The following is a 16,862-nucleotide window of genomic DNA, read 5'->3' on the forward strand; positions in this document are numbered from 1 at the left end:
CAAGTGCCTCCATACAATATGTCAGTATATTTATAAGAATATTAGTAATGCTCTCTAAATAATATTATCAGTCTATGGCAGGGCTATAATACAATACATTTAATAATTATCCTTTTAAAATATCAACCCTCACTCAATATGCATCTACTAAGACAATAAAATTAATATAAATATCTGAATTCTTTTTATTAGTTAATATCTATGAACATATTGGAATATATTTGCAATACTAGAATATGATACAATATTATATGCGTTTAAAACTATTCAAATATGCTATGCAACATTCATAAAAGTCTACCTATTTCACAGTAAAATTTTACCCAGTTAATACAATGAGATTCTAAGATATTTAGCTGCTAACATTCAAGCAATACACTCAGTTAATTAACCACAATTTATTCTAACACAATTCTAATTTAAAACATCAGAAATTATATATATTATTTATGCAAAATCCCAAGTTTAACATTACACAGGCTATGAAATGCTAGCTTAAAATCCAAACTGCTCTTTAAATTTATTTGCTACAGTAATCTCTTAATACATTACCAAGATGATCACCAATCGATATCCAATATCTTTCAGCAGGTTTTAATCTCACCTCAGAAATACCAATAAGTATATATATTGCAATCAATGAGAAAAGGTAGATTAGCTTTGCCAGAGTAAATGGTATCTCACGCCCAGCACCCAGTTACAAAATAGCTCAGCACCATCTGTTTGATCACCAAATGTTTAGGGCCATGAGAAAAGTTCAGTCATCATCTGATAGGGACTTCAGCTTCACACCCCAGCAAGAAAGTGTTCCTTTTAAAATGACCTCTCCAAAGATAGTCCTGACAGCAATTTCTTTTGATGAAATGGGAACAAAAGGGTTTTGTTTATACAGCCAAACATCATCTGGCATGGATGACTGCAATCACATCGAACAGAGTTGCTGCAAATAGTCTCATATACAACCAATCATGTGGTCTTACCAACTATATATATTAAAATTATATATATATATATATATATATATATAATTTTCCTTTATAATATTCATATACCCTGACACCAATTTGATTCAGTGTGTGGCGTATGTACTGAGCACTGACAGGCTGACCCCCCACCCCTTCAACCTCTGCAGCAATGGCTGACAGCACTCATACATCTATTTCCCAAAGACAAACTCTGGATATGACGCTGAACATGTGCCCTCAACTTCTTTGATCGACCATGGCGAGGCCTGTTCTGAGTGGAGCCTGTCCTGTGAAACCACTGTATGATCTTGCCCACTGTGCTGCAGCTCAGTTTCAGGGTCTTGGCAATCTTCTTGTAGCCTATGCCATCTTTATGTAGGAGCAACAATTCTTTTTTTCAGATCCTCAGAGAGTTCTTTGCCATGAGGTGCCATGTTGAACTTCCAGTGACCAGTATGAGAGAGTGTGAGAGTGATAACACCACATTTAACACACCTGCTCCCCATTCACACCTGAAACCTTGTAACACTAAAGAGTCACATGACACCGTGGATGGAAAATGGCTAATTGGGCCCAATTTGGACATTTCCACTTAGGGGTGTACTCACTTTTGTTGCTAACGGTTTAGCATTAACATTAAAGGCTGTTATTTTGAGGGGACAGCAAATTTACACTATTATACAGGCTGTACACTCACTACTTTACATTGTAGCAAAGTGTAATTTCTTCAGTGTTGACACATTAAAAGATATAATAAAATATTTACAAAAATTTGAGGGGTGTATTACACCCCGTGTTCATCACATGCACCGCTCTCCAAATACCGGTATTCACAGTAAACATCTTGTTCTCACATAGGGAGTGTTTGCAAGGGGTTCCTGGGTCTCAGTTTTTTTGAAACGCTGTAATTCCAAACAGTGTGGAAGTCGGCATCAGCCAATAGAAATGCAGCTAGATGTGTTTCACCCTACAATGAACTGAGGAAGCCCCAAGTTTTAAAATCACTATAGCATTCAACATACAGGTAACACTAAAGAGACGCTGAATGAGAAGTGCAGTGTGTGTTTTTTTGCCTGTCTGACATGGAGGAGGACATGGTTTCAGGAGCGTCAGTGTCATTACCCTGCTGGACTGTATCAGTTATCCCATTGGTGTACTCACGGCTTGCTAACTGCCGGAGTGAGTGGTTTGGGATAAAGTGCAGGGTTTAGTGCTAATCTTTTTGCCCTAATTGTGTTTGGTCCAGTGAGTCGTATCTCTAGGCAGACCAGAGCCCGCTTGAACAAGAACTGTTTTGTCACATAGGGAGTAAGGGTGATAATCAGGAGGACCCAGCAATTTTGTTTTTTTGTCTACTAAATTAGCAGCAATTGTCTGGATTCAAGGACTATGTATGTACTTTAGGATCCATGAAAGTGGGACTATGTTATAGCTATAGTGTCAGCTTTTTTGCTGTGTGATTATACTAATGGGGATCCCTGTATGTGCTATTGGGCAATGAATGATTTGCATATGCTATATACCTTAGACCATTAATTGAATGTTTTTTCTTTAGTTAGTTATTTTTTCTTTTTGCACATTGTATACATACTTTAATAAATTTTGTTTATGTTTGCTCATTAAGCATCCGTGTTTGTACGTTCTTGAGATTCTGGTTGTTCTTATTATCTTTTTTTTATTAAGGCTTAATATGGGGTTGCTGGATAAGGTTTACTAAATGTTTTTCTTTTTTTTTTATATATATTATTCTCTAAACCTCCGTGCACCTTGGTACCCACGTCAGCATTGGAGTACTGTGGGTCCTTGACCATAGTCATCATATCCATTATTAGCTGGTACAATTTTTGTAAATATGTAATATAAAATCTATTCTTAATAGGACATAAAGCACCTCTTTCTTGTATTAAAAACTGTGATTGTCCCACCTTCCCAGTAGGGCAAAAGTGAATACATTCTCTAAAATGCAAATGCTGTAAAATGCCTAAGCCATCTGATTTGCATGTGCTCTTAACAGATTTTGCTTCTTGAACGCAATCAAATTTAATGCACATTGGGTTAGTGCGATTTCAGAACTCTGGATAACTTATGCAACTTATGCAAGACAAAAAAGTGACACAAAAACATAAAAAATACATATAAAAGTACAGTTACACTGTCTGATAAAAATTATTTAAAAAAAAATGTAATTAAAAAGTTATAAGGGCTCAAAGATATGAGGTCTTAGATCAACCTACTAGGTCTGGACACTGACCTGACTAAGCTCGCCTGTTTATTTACATGCAACCAATGCTTATGCACAATTGCACAATAAGTGGTCAGGAAGTTAGCTGAGGGATGCACTTCTCCCACTTTGAATGTTGCCTCTGACCAGTACTCTGTCTTTGTGCATGATGAGGTTATGCTGCTGGGAGCCTGTAACTGCCCCCATGGAGACAGAGGACAGGAGTGGTTTTGATCTGAAAGTGACTGACTCAGTCACTAAAGTGCTGCCCCTTGACAAGTGGTGCCTGGGTCCATCGGACCCACTTGGTCTCATGGTTCAGCCGGCCCTGGATGTAGTTATGTATTTATATGTGTATAAACATATTTACAGACTTATATAGATATATAAACACATAAATAGAGACATATACAGTGAGGGAAAAAAATATTTGATCCTCTGCTGATTTTTTAAAATTTGCCCACTAACAAAGAGATGATCAGTCGATATTTTTAATGGTAGGTTTATTTGAACAGTGAGAGACAGAATAACAACAAAAAAATCCAGAAAAATGCATTTCAAAAAAGTTATAAATTGATTTAGATTTTTTGTTGTTATTCTGTCTCTCACTGTTCAAATAAACCTACCATTAAAATTATAGACTGATCATTTCTTTGTCAGTGGACAAATGTACAAAATCAGCAGGGGATCAAATAATTTTTACCTGACAGTATATATAAGTGCATTGGAACTCTTTGCAATCAAGTAGCTGAAAACATGAAAAAACTTATTTATGCTATATTCATATATAATAAAGTGTTTAACTATGTATGTACTATAAATATTTTACATTCCAATGTTCTTAATAGAGGGGAAAATGATGTAAGTATTTTAAAATGTGTATTTATATATATATCTGTAAATATCTATATGATATATATATATATATATATATACATTATATATATATTACAAACAAATTAACATATATATATATATATATATATATATATATATATATATATATATATATGTATGTATTTAAAAATAAATGGAACATATTCTGCTATGTGAAGAACATTGAAATGTGAAAACAAAATTTATGCTTACCTGATAAATTCATTTCTCCTGTAGTGTGGTCAGTCCACGGGTCATCATTACTTCTGGGATATTATCTCCTCCCCTACAGGAAGTGCAAGAGGATTCACCCAGCAGAGCTGCTATATAGCTCCTCCCCCCTACGTCACCTCCAGTCATTCGACCAAAGGACCAACGAGAAAGGAGAAGCCGAAGGGTGTAGTGGTGACTGGAGTATAATCCAAAAATTTTTTTAGCCTGCCATAAAAAACAGGGCGGGCCGTGGACTGACCACGCTACAGGAGAAATGAATTTATCAGGTAAGCATAAATTTTGTTTTCTCCTGTTAAGTGTGGTCAGTCCACGGGTCATCATTACTTCTGGGATACCAATACAAAGCAAAAGTACACGGATGACGGGAGGGACAGGCAGGCTCTTTATACGGAGGGAACCACTGCCTGAAGAACCTTTCTCCCAAAAACAGCCTCCGAAGAAGCAAAAGTGTCAAATTTGTAAAATTTGGAAAAAGTATGAAGAGAAGACCAAGTTGCAGCCTTGCAAATCTGTTCAACAGAAGCCTCATTCTTAAAGGCCCAAGTGGAAGCCACAGCTCTAGTAGAATGAGCTGTAATTCTTTCAGGAGGCTGCTGTCCAGCAGTCTCATAGGCTAATCGTATTATGCTACGAAGCCAAAAAGAGAGAGAGGTAGCCGAAGCTTTTTGACCTCTCCTCTGACCAGAATAAACGACAAACAGGGAAGACGTTTGACGAAAATCCTTAGTTGCCTGTAGATAAAATTTCAGGGCATGGACTACATCTAGATTGTGTAGCAGACGTTCCTTCTTCGAGGAAGGATTAGGACACAATGATGGAACAACAATCTCTTGATTGATATTCCTATTAGTGACCACCTTAGGTAGGAACCCAGGTTTAGTACGCAGAACTACCTTGTCTGAATGAAAAATCAGATAAGGAGAATCACAATGTAAAGCAGATAACTCAGAAACTCTTCGAGCCGAGGAAATAGCCATTAAAAACAGAACTTTCCAAGATAACAACTTGATATCAATGGAATGAAGGGGTTCAAACGGAACACCCTGTAAAACATTAAGAACTAAGTTCAAACTCCATGGCGGAGCAATAGTTTTAAACACAGGCTTGATCCTAGCTAAAGCCTGACAAAAAGCTTGAACGTCCGGAACTTCTGACAGACGTTTGTGTAAGAGAATGGACAGAGCTGAAATCTGTCCCTTTAAAGAACTAGCAGATAATCCCTTTTCTAAACCTTCTTGTAGAAAAGACAATATCCTTGGAATCCTAACCTTACTCCATGAGTAACTCTTGGATTCGCACCAATATAAGTATTTACGCCATATTTTATGGTAAATCCTTATGGTAACAGGCTTCCTAGCCTGTATTAAGGTATCAATAACTGGCTCAGAAAAACCACGTTTTGATAAAATCAAGCGTTCAATTTCCAAGCAGTCAGCTTCAGAGAAGTTAGATTTTGATGTTTGAATGGACCCTGGATCAGAAGGTCCTGTTTCAGAGGTAGAGACCAAGGCGGACAGGATGACATGTCCACTAGATCTGCATACCAAGTCCTGCGTGGCCATGCAGGTGCTATTAGAATCACTGATGCTCTCTCCTGTTTGATTCTGGCAATCAATCGAGGAAGCATCGGGAAGGGTGGAAACACATAAGCCATCCCGAAGGTCCAAGGTGCTGTCAAAGCATCTATCAGAACCGCTCCCGGATCCCTGGATCTGGACCCGTAGCGAGGAAGCTTGGCGTTCTGACGAGACGCCATGAGATCTATCTCTGGTTTGCCCCAACGTCGAAGTATCTGGGCAAAGACCTCCGGATGAAGTTCCCACTCCCCCGGATGAAAAGTCTGACGACTTAAGAAATCCGCCTCCCAGTTCTCCACTCCCGGGATGTGGATTGCAGACAGGTGGCAAGAGTGAGACTCTGCCCAGCGAATTATCTTTGATACTTCCATCATTGCTAGGGAGCTTCTTGTCCCTCCCTGATGGTTGATGTAAGCTACAGTCGTGATGTTGTCCGACTGAAACCTGATGAACCCCCGAGTTGTTAACTGGGGCCAAGCCAGAAGGGCATTGAGAACTGCTCTCAATTCCAGAATGTTTATTGGAAGGAGACTCTCCTCCTGATTCCATAGTCCCTGAGCCTTCAGAGAATTCCAGACAGCACCCCAACCTAGAAGGCTGGCGTCTGTTGTTACAATTGTCCAGTCTGGCCTGCTGAATGGCATTCCCCTGGACAGGTGTGGCCGATAAAGCCACCATAGAAGAGAATTTCTGGTCTCTTGATTCAGATTCAGAGTGGGGGACAAATCTGAGTAATCCCCATTCCACTGACTTAGCATGCACAATTGCAGCGGTCTGAGATGTAGGCGTGCAAAAGGTACTATGTCCATTGCCGCTACCATTAAGCCGATCACCTCCATGCATTGAGCTACTGACGGGTGTTGAATGGAATGAAGGACCCGGCATGCATTTTGAAGCTTTGTTAACCTGTCTTCTGTCAGGTAAATCTTCATTTCTACAGAATCTATCAGAGTCCCCAAGAAAGGAACTCTTGTGAGTGGAAAGAGAGAACTCTTCTTTTCGTTCACCTTCCATCCATGCGACCTTAGAAATGCCAGTACTAACTCTGTATGAGACTTGGCAGTTTGAAAGCTTGAAGCTTGTATCAGAATGTCGTCTAGGTACGGAGCTACCGAAATTCCTCGCGGTCTTAGTACCGCCAGAAGAGTACCCAGAACCTTTGTGAAGATTCTTGGAGCTGTAGCCAGTCCGAATGGAAGAGCTACAAACTGGTAATGCCTGTCTAGAAAGGCAAACCTTAGATACCGGTAATGATTTCTGTGAATCGGTATGTGAAGGTAAGCATCCTTTAAATCCACTGTGGTCATGTACTGACCCTCTTGGATCATGGGCAAAATTGTCCGAATCGTTTCCATCTTGAACGATGGAACTCTTAGGAATTTGTTTAGGATCTTTAAATCCAAGATTGGCCTGAAAGTTCCCTCTTTTTTGGGAACTACAAACAGATTTGAGTAAAACCCTTGTCCCTGTTCCGACCGCGGAACTGGATGGATCACTCCCATTAATAAAAGATCTTGTACGCAGCGTAGGAACGCTTCTTTCTTTATTTGGTTTGTTGACAACCTTGACAGATGAAATCTCCCTCTTGGGGGAGAGGTTTTGAAGTCCAGAAGGTATGCCTGAGATATGATCTCTAACGCCCAGGGATCCTGAACATCTCTTGCCCAAGCCTGGGCGAAGAGAGAAAGTCTGCCCCCTACTAGATCCGGTCCCGGATCGGGGGCCCTCGATTCATGCTGTCTTAGGGGCAGCAGCAGGTTTCCTGGCCTGCTTGCCCTTCTTCCAGGACTGGTTAGGTTTCCAGCCTTGTCTGTAGCGAGCAACCGCTCCTTCCTGTTTTGGTGCAGAGGAAGTTGATGCAGTTCCTGCTTTGAAATTACGAAAGGAACGAAAATTAGACTGTCTAGCCCTAGGTTTGGCTTTGTCCTGAGGCAGGGCATGGCCTTTACCTCCTGTAATGTCAGCGATAATCTCTTTCAACCCGGGCCCAAATAAGGTCTGCCCTTTGAAAGGTATATTAAGCAATTTAGATTTAGAAGTAACATCAGCTGACCAGGATTTTAGCCACAGTGCTCTGTGTGCCTGAATGGCAAATCCGGAATTCTTAGCCGTAAGTTTAGTTAAATGTACTACGGCATCTGAAATAAATGAGTTAACTAACTTAAGGGCTTTAAGTTTGTCTGTAATCTCATCTAGTGTAGATGATTGAAGTGTCTCTTCCAGAGACTCAAACCAAAATGCTGCTGCAGCCGTGACAGGCGCAATACATGCAAGAGGTTGCAATATAAAACCTTGTTGAACAAACATTTTCTTAAGGTAACCCTCTAATTTTTTATCCATTGGATCTGAAAAGGCACAGCTATCCTCCACCGGGATAGTGGTATGCTTAGCTAAAGTAGAAACTGCTCCCTCCACCTTAGGGACCGTTTGCCATAAGTCCCGTGTGGTGGCGTCTATTGGAAACATTTTTCTAAATATCGGAGGGGGTGAGAACGGCACACCGGGCCTATCCCACTCCTTAGTAACAATTTCAGTAAGTCTCTTAGGTATAGGAAAAACATCAGTACTCGCCGGTACCGCAAAATATTTATCCAACCTACACATTTTCTCTGGTATTGCAACTGTGTTACAATCATTCAGAGCCGCTAACACCTCCCCTAGTAATACACGGAGGTTTTCCAGCTTAAATTTAAAATTTGAAATATCTGAATCCAATCTATTTGGATCAGAACCGTCACCCACAGAATGAAGTTCTCCGTCCTCATGTTCTGCCGCCTGTGACGCAGTGTCTGACATGGCCCTAATATTATCAGCGCACTCTGTTCTCACCCCAGAGTGATCACGCTTGCCTCTAAGTTCTGGTAATTTAGCCAAAACTTCAGTCATAACAGTAGCCATATCCTGTAATGTGATTTGAAATGGCCGCCCAGATGTACTCGGCGCTACAATATCACGCACCTCCCGAGCGGGAGATGCAGGTACTGACACGTGAGGAGAGTTAGTCGGCATAACTCTCCCCTCGTTGTCTGGTGAAATATGTTCAATTTGTACAGATTGACTTTTATTTAAAGTAGCATCAATACAGTTAGTACATAAACTTCTATTGGGCTCCACTTTGGCATTAGCACATATAGCACATGTATCTTCCTCTGAATCAGACATGTTTAACACACTAGCAATTAACTAGCAACTTGGAAATGCTTTTTCAAGTAATTTACAATAATATGAAAACGAACTGTGCCTATAAGAAGCACAGAAAAAATTATGACAGTTGAAAATAAATAAGTTATAGCATCAATCTTTGTCAGAAATATACAATTTTAGCAAAGGATTGTTCCCATTTAGCAAAGGATAACTAACCCAGGCAGCAGAAAAAATACACAAATAAACGTTTTTTATCACAGTCAACTACAATCTTCACAGCTCTGCTGTGATGATTACCTCCCTCAAAAAAGGCTTTGGAGATCCCTGAGTTCTGTAGAGATGAACCGGATCATGCAGGAAGAAAATGAACCTCTGACTGAGTTTTTTGATGCGTAGTAAAAGCGCCAAAAATGGCCCCTCCCCCTCACACATAACAATGAGAGAGATCAGTGAACTGCTTTAATTTAAACAAAACTATTGCCAAGTGGAAAAAATAGTGCCCAAAACATTTTTTCACCCAGTACCTCAGAGAAATAAACGTTTTCACATGCCAGCAAAAAAACGTTTAACCTCAATAAATTAATTGTTATTTAAAACCTATTGCAAGTCCCTGCAAATTAGGTTAAGTCTATGCATACAGTATAAATCCAGTGAAGTACCATTCCCCAGAATACTGAAGTGTAAAATATACATACATGACAGCCTGATACCAGCTACATCTACTGCATTTAAGGCTGAGTTTACATTATAACGGTATGGCAGGATTTTCTCATCAATTCCATGTCAGAAAATAACAAACTGCTACATACCTCTTTGCAGATTAATCTGCCCGCTGTCCCCTGATCTGAAGTTTACCTCTCCTCAGATGGCCGAGAAACAGCAATATGATCTTAACTACTCCGGCTAAAATCATAGAAAAAACTCCGGTAGATTCTTCTTCAAATTCTACCAGAGAATGAATAACACACTCCGGTGCTATTATAAAATAACAAACTTTTGATTGAAGGTAATAAACTAATTAAATCACCACAGTCCTCTCACACATCCTATCTAGTCGTTGGGTGCAAGAGAATGACTGGAGGTGACGTAGGGGGGAGGAGCTATATAGCAGCTCTGCTGGGTGAATCCTCTTGCACTTCCTGTAGGGGAGGAGATAATATCCCAGAAGTAATGATGACCCGTGGACTGACCACACTTAACAGGAGAAATATTAATATTTCATGTCTGGTTTAGCACTCTTGAATAAATGCGGTAGAGTTAGAGCACGAGTATGGGTGTTATTTATTTCTTTTTTTGCAGTTTTTGCGCTCCATTGAAGTATATGGGGAAAAAAAGTTAACGCTTTCACGATATTCTAAGATCCTCTTTTTACAAGTGTACGGTTTTTGCTTGTGTGCTAACTTTTTAGTTTCACTTCATAACACGAGGGTAACCCGACGCTTGCAAAAAGCCTCCATTTAGCGAAGTTAACGTGCAAGCGGGAGCACTAAATAGCGCTTCACTCGTAAGCTAGCCCATAGGGTTTCACATTTTTCACTATACATACAAATAATATTATTATTATTCTTTCCTTCAGACAGAAAAACACAATTTTTCCACATCAGATCAGAGGGGTTTTTATATACTTGGCACATGACTGGTGAGAATGCTGTCAAATGATTTCATTTTAGTACTGATATTGGTTATTGGAAAATGGGTTTCTCTCTTGCAACACTTATTTATTTGTACTTTCATTCCGATTCGTTATATGAAAAAATGGTAAAAATCGTCTTTTGAAAATTCCTTTAATGATGAATTCACGTCTAGTGTTTACCCTCCCTTTAAACATATTTAAAGGGATAGGAAAGTCAAAATAAAACCAGCAAGAATCAGACAGATCATGCAATTTTAAAACACTTTTAAAATCACTTCTATTTTCAAATGTGCTGGTGATTGGTGCCTGCACACATTTGTCTCTTGGCTAACTAACGCCTAGATTTAGAGTTCTGCGTTAGCCGTCCAAACCAGCGTTAGGGGGTCCTAACGCTGGTTTTGGCCGCCCGCTGGTATTTAGAGTCAGTCAGGAAAGGGTCTAACGCTCACTTTCCAGCTGCGACTTTTCCATACTGCAGATCCCCTTACGTCAATTGCATATCCTATCTTTTCAATGGGATCTTTCTAACCCTGGTATTTAGAGTCTTGGCTGAAGTAAGCATTAGAACTCTAACGACAAGACTCCAGTCGCAGAAAATAGTCAAGAGTTAAGAGCTTTATGGGCTAATGCCGGTTCATAAAGCTCTTAACTACTGTGCTCTAAAGTACACTAACACCCATAAACTACCTATGTACCCCTAAACCGAGTTCCCCCCACATCGCCGCCACTCTAATAAAAATTTTTAACCCCTAATCTGCCGACCGCACACCGCCGCACCTACATTATCCCTATGTACCCCTAATCTGCTGCCCCTAACATCGCCGACCCCTATATTATATTTATTACCCCCGAATCTGCCCCCCACCAACATTGCCGCTACCTACTTACACTTATTAACCCCTAATCTGCCGACCGGACCTCGCCGCCACTATAATAAATGTATTAACCCCTAAACCGCTGCACTCCCGACTCAAAAACCCTATAATAAATAGTATTAACCCCTAATCTGCCCTCCCTAACATCGCCGACACCTAACTTCAAGTATTAACCCCTAATCTGCCGACCGGACCTCGCCGCTACTCTAATAAATGTATCAACCCCTAAAGCTAAGTCTAACCCTAACACTAACACCCCCCTAAGTTAAATATAATTTAAATCTAACAAAATAAAATAAATTTTATTAAATAAATTAATCCTATTTAAAGCTAAATACTTACCTGTAAAATAAACCCTAATATAGCTACAATATAAATAATAATTATATTGTAGCTATTTTAGGATTTATATTTATTTTACAGGCAACTTTATATTTATTTTAACTAGGTACAATAGCTATTAAATAGTTAATAACCGATCCGTCCAGAAGAGGGTCCGAAGTCTTCATCCTATCCGGCAAGAAGAGGTCCAGAAGAGTGTCCAAAGTCTTCATCCTATCTGTCAAGAAGAGGACATCCGGACCGGTAGACATCTTCATCCAGGTGGCATCTTCTATCTTCTTCCATCCGGCGCAGAGCGGGACCATCTTGAAGCAGCCGACGCGGATCCATCCTCTTCTTCCGCGGACTCCCGACGAATGAAGGTTCCTTTAAGTGACGTCATCCAAGATGGCGTCCCTCGAATTCCGATTGGCTGATAGGATTCTATCAGCTAATCGTAATTAAGGTAGGAAAAATCAGCCAATCGGAATCCGATTGAACTTGAATCTGATTGGCTGATTGAATCAGCCAATCAGATTTTTCCTAGCTTAATTCCGATTGGCTGATAGAATCCTATCAGCCAATCGGAATTCGAGGGACGCCATCTTGGATGACGTCACTTAAAGGAACCTTCATTCGTCGGGAGTCGCCGGAAGAAGAGGATAGATCCACGTCGGCTGCTTCAAGATGGTCCCGCTCCGCACCGGATGGAAGAAGATAGAAGATGCCGCTTGGATGAAGATGTCTACCGGTCCGGATGTCCTCTTCTTGCCGGATAGGATGAAGATTTCGGACCCTCTTCTGGACGGATCGGTGATACCCGGCATGGTGAAGATAAGGTAGGGAGATCTTCAGGGGCTTAGTGTTAGGTTTTTTAAGGGGTGTTTGGGTTAGATTAGGGGTATGTGGGTGGTGGGTTGTAACGTTGGGGGGGGTATTGTATGTTTATTTAAATGCAAAAAAGCTGTTTTCTTTGGGGCATGCCCCGCAAAAGGCCCTTTTAAGGGCTGGTAAGGTAAAAGAATTGTTACATTTTTATTTTAGAATAGGGTAGGGCATTTTTTATTTTGGGGGGCTTTGTTATTTTTTTAGGGGGCTTAGAGTAGGTGTAATTAGTTTAAAATTCTTGTAATCTTTTTTTATTTTTTGTAATTTAGTGTTTTTTTTTGTAATTTAGTTTAGTTGATTTAATTGTAGATAATTGTAGGTAGTTTATTTAATTAATTTATTGACAGTTTAGTGTTAGGTTTATTTGTAATTTAGGTTAGGATTTATTTTACAGGTAATTTTGTAATTATTTTAACTAGGTAGCTATTAAATAGTTATTAACTATTTAATAGCTATTGTACCTAGTTAAAATAAATACAAGTTGCCTGTAAAATAAATATAAATCCTAAAATAGCTACAATATAATTATTATTTATATTGTAGCTATATTAGGGTTTATTTTACAGGTAAGTATTTAGCTTTAAATAGGAATAATTTATTTAATAAGATTTATTTTATTTCGTTAGATTTAAATTATATTTAAATTAGGGGGGTGTTAGTGTTAGGGTTAGACTTAGCTTTAGGGGTTAATACATTTATTAGAGTAGCGGCGAGGTCCGGTCGGCAGATTAGGGGTTAATACTTCAAGTTAGGTGTCGGCGATGTTAGGGAGGGCAGATTAGGGGTTAATACTATTTATTATAGGGTTTTTGAGTCGGGAGTGCGGCGCCTTAGGGGTTAATACATTTATTATAGTGGCGGCGAGATCCGGTCTGCAGATTAGGGGTTAATAAGTGTAGGTAGGTAGCGGCGACGTTGGGGGGGCAGATTAGGGGGTAATAAATATAATATAGGGGTCAGCGATGTTAGGGGCAGCAGATTAGGGGTACATAGGGATAATGTAGGTTGCGGCGGTGTACGGAGCAGCAGATTAGGGGTTAATAATAAAATGCAGGGGTCAGCGATAGCGGGTGGGGCAGATTAGAGGTTAATAAGTGTAAGGTTAGGGGTGTTTAGACTCGGGGTACATGTTAGGGAGTTAGGTGCAGACTTAGGAAGTGTTTCCCCATAGGAAACAATGGGGCTGCGTTAGGAGCTGAACGCTGCTTTTTTGCAGGTGTTAGGTTTTTTTTCAGCTCAAACTGCCCCATTGTTTCCTATGGGGGAATCGTGCACGAGCACGTTTTTGAAGCTGGCCGCATCCGTAAGCAACGCTGGTATTTAGAGTTGAAGTGGCGGTAAATTATGGTCTACGCTCCCTTTTTGGAACCTAACGCAGCCCTTCAGAGAACTCTAAATACCAGCGTTGTTTAAAAGGTGCGGGGGGAAAAAGACACGCGTAGCTAACGCACCCCTTCTAATGCAAAACTCTAAATCTAGGTGTAAATGTGTTCAGATAGCTGCCAGTAGTGCAATGCTGTACCTTCACCAAAGGATAACAAGAGAATGCAGCATACTTGATAATAAAAGTAAATTTGAAAGTTGTTTAAAATTGTTGTTGTTCTATCTAAATAATGAATTAAAATGTTGGGGTTTCCTGTCCCTTTAATAAAATGTTTAAAAAAAAAAGAAGAGAGAAATGTATGTAGTCCTCCAATTAGCTATTAACATTTCACCATTAACAAAGACTCTACCTTTTCTTTTGTTATATTATTCCTTGACATAAAAATAAAATTTAGTTAGACCTTTATTCCTGTTTTACAGGAACTATGCCTCTTTAATGTATCAGCTTTGGAAAAAAAAAAACATGGAAGAAAAGCAAAAAAATCCCTCTCTTTTGGATGATCTACTCTTCGGAGATTGATATTTTGCAAAAACTGTCATTAACCTTTAAGGACAAAGGTTTTTCCCAATTTGTGTACTTAAAGCAACACTCTTCACCAAAATTGTTATTGTTTAAAAAGATAGATAATCCCTCTAATATCCTTTCCCCAGTTTTGCATAACCAACACAGTTATATTAATATACTTTTTACCTCTGTGATTACCTTGTATCTAAGCCTCCGCAGACTACCCCCTTATTTCAGTTCTTTTGACAGACTTGCATTTTAGCCAATCAGTGCTGACTCCATGGCACACATGAAATGGCATTGTCTAATTGTAAAAAAACTGTCATAGTGCACTGAGATAAGCGGTGGCCTTCAAGGAAATTAGCATATGAGCCTACCAGGGGTCAAGTCCTACAAAAAAGTGTGGGAACTCACAAAAACTACCCCCCTCACAATTAATATTGTTTTACACACACACACACACACACACTGTATTTATACGTATATAATCTTTCACTTTGGTTAATAAAAGCACATTAAAACCAATGAAGGGTTGAATAGTTGCTTTTGGGCCTTAGACTCCTCCTCTGTCAAAGATTCTCACCCACTTAAGGCGCAATAGTCCTATTTCTACTAAGGGGAGCTAAATATCCCCAGAGCAAGCCACACAGAAATGTAAGCACCATATGTTCCACACAGTACAGGCTGATCACACAGCAGGACCACTGACAGGCTTGCATTTAGTGTATTGTAGGAAGTGTTACTGCCCATTTCTAGAGGATCTCACTATCCCTCTAAACAGACTGTTCTCCAGCTCCTCCCACCAACAGCAGCAGTGTTTACTGAAGTGTTTCTGTTCACTTAGTTCCACCTGCAAAAATAGTGCAGGAACTCCGTTTCCATGCGTTCCCGCTGGACTTGACCCCTGGAACCTACCTAGGTTTAGCTTTCAACAAAGAATACCAATAGAACAAGGTAAATTTGATAATATAAGTAAACTGGAAAGTTGTTTAAAATTGCATGCCCTATCTGAATCATGACAGTTTAATTTTGATTAGACTGTCCCTTTAAATGACAATTGGCATTTTTTCTCTTCATTGGCTTCACCATAATCATCCACTCTCTTTTTAAGTGCACCATACATATTATATATACTGTTTTTATCAGTGATATCCGATATGGGTACATAAAATAAAAATAAATTTAATACTGAAAAAGGGGGGTGAGGTAAAAAATAATTTATTTACAGTCTTCTTTATAATCATTTCTACAAAATTAGTGTAGCTAAATAAAAATACCTCAAAATAGATTAATTATTTTGTCCTGATTTTATGAATACTTGATATGCCTAGGTTTCCAAGTAATTTGAAGGAAATATTGGTCAAAAACTACAAGGATGTTGACCTCCCAATTGTCTCTATTTGAGAGGGACAGTCCCTAATTCTAAGCACTGTCCTGCTGTCCCTTTGAGACAGCTATATGTAAGTATTTGCAGAATTTCCCTTAGACTCGCCCACTGATGACAATATACGCCCACAAACCATCTACATGGCCACTGACCACCAGATACGTACACAATCCCACCCTATATCCACCCAGAACTCCATTCCTTTCGACACCCACAAACCCTTGATGCCCCTATTAACCTTTAGAGTTCATGGTACAAAGCCACAAATGTTGGGGGGTATGAAAGCCTAACCCTGACACATATCTGTCCCTGTTTGTCCTCAGCATATTTGATATCAATGACTATAGCTTACTGTGTCTATTCCAGTAACAAGTCTGGATTGGCTCTTTCAAATAAGGCAAGTGGTGGGATTGGGTAGAGTATAGCGATTTAAAAAAATTTCAGCAAATAAGGTCTTTATACATTCAAAACATGCTCAAACTCACTTAGTTACTTTATTCCAAGACTGCAGAAAAGGCATGTAACTACAAGATATCCCTTTAAGTGTAATGGAAGTACTCCAGTTTCTCTGGGAAAAGTGGAGCAAGTACAATTTTTAAAGGTATTTTATTTTATACGACAAAAGGGAGCAGCAGAAATAATGAACATATTTGCAATGTTGTCTTAGTTACCTTCATTCAACATGTATTGGGGAATTTACATTTGATAGTAATGTCCTTTTAAAGGTATTGAAAAGGCATCCTTTAGTTTAATATACACAAAAAATTCTCAAATACCTTGTGGTGTCCATTTTCCGCAGTTTTGCTGCTATCTAACTCCTAAAATTTACTACATTCCAAACCTGCCGTGAGGC

The sequence above is a fragment of the Bombina bombina genome, chromosome 5, assembly GCF_027579735.1.
Source record: "Bombina bombina isolate aBomBom1 chromosome 5, aBomBom1.pri, whole genome shotgun sequence".
Taxonomy (NCBI): domain Eukaryota; kingdom Metazoa; phylum Chordata; class Amphibia; order Anura; family Bombinatoridae; genus Bombina; species Bombina bombina.